Genomic DNA, 1432 nt, shown 5'->3' with positions numbered 1-1432 from the left:
TGAGGGTCCGCAGCTTCATTCTTGAATTCAGCGAGAGCAAGAACCCACCGGAAGGAACCAATTCCGGACACAGTGCAGTGAGCGGAGATCCTGCCACTGCACTCCAGCCTGGGCGACAGAGCTAGACTCCGTCTCAAACAAACAAACAAACAACACCAACAACAAAAAAGAGGATGCTTACCAACGCAGTGGATCCTCCACTTTGTGAACTTTTATTCCGTGGACAAAGTAGAGTGAAATCTGATGCATAAATTACTGGGGAGGAGGACAGGGGAGTGGGGTGGTCCCCAGGTAGATAGGAAGCCCTGTCTCAGGGTCTTGTTCTGAAATCACATCCCCTGGGGCATCCTCAGACTGTCCAGCCGTGAGAGCCACAGGTTCTATAAAATCTCCAAGTTACCCCTAGTGCCTCCAGGTAAGTATTCAGAAGTGGGCAGTGTGGATAAGTTCAGGGACAGTGGTGGTTAGTAGGAAACACGTGGACATTTCAGACTTCCCTGTTAGTTGACACGTTTGTGCCCCAAATGTGAATCCTGGGCTCATTATTTTTTCTTTTGTTTGTTTGTTTGTTTGTTTTTAACTGTCAATCTCAGTCCAGTATGACTAGCCGTTGTATTTCCCACGTTCACATCTTGTGGTGCCTGCTTCTCTTCCTCTCTCTTTCCTCCCTCTCAAGCCTCTCTCTCTCTCTTTTTTTTTTTTTTTTTGAGACAGGGTCTTATTCTGTCACTCAGGGTATAGTGTAGTGGCATTATCACGGCTTACTGCAGCCTCAAACTCCCACGCTTAATCAGTCCTCTGGCCTCAGGCTCCGAGTAGCTGGGACTAAAGTCATGAGCCACTACACCCAGCTAACTTTTGTATTTTCTGTAGAGACAGGGCTTCACCATATGACCCAGGCTGGTTTCCATCTCCTTGGGTCAAGTGATCCACCTGCCTCAGCCTCTCAAAGTGCTGGGATTACAGTGAACCACAGTGCACCTGGCCCTCTCTCTCTTTATGGAAACATAATATTTTACATATTTTTTGAGTACCTGTGATATTCTGTTACATGCATAGAAAGAGTCATGATCAAGTCAGGGTATTTGGAGTATCCATCACCTTAAGTATGGGTTGATCCTAGCAGTCATATGAAGAACTTGATGGTCCTGAAGATGCCTGCCTAAGTTTTGGGGGCACCAGATGGAATCCCCTCACTCAAGGCTGCCACCAGATGGAAGGGAGGGAGTTTGGAGCCCAAGGATGGGTGCTGGTTTTGGGGGCACAGCTTGTCATGGGCCCACATGGGAATTTTGAGCAGAGGAGAAGTATATTTGGGAAGTAGAAGGAAGATTTCCCAGGCAGAAACCTGCAAGCACCTTAACACATTCATTCGAATGCCTGATTGTGCACTTGCTGTGTACCGTGCAGGGATGCTCTAGCTGCTGGGGGT

Source organism: Mandrillus leucophaeus, unplaced genomic scaffold (assembly GCF_000951045.1).
Source record: "Mandrillus leucophaeus isolate KB7577 unplaced genomic scaffold, Mleu.le_1.0 Scaffold1897, whole genome shotgun sequence".
Classification (NCBI taxonomy): Eukaryota; Metazoa; Chordata; class Mammalia; order Primates; family Cercopithecidae; genus Mandrillus; species Mandrillus leucophaeus.
This window is presented reverse-complemented; position numbering follows the sequence as displayed.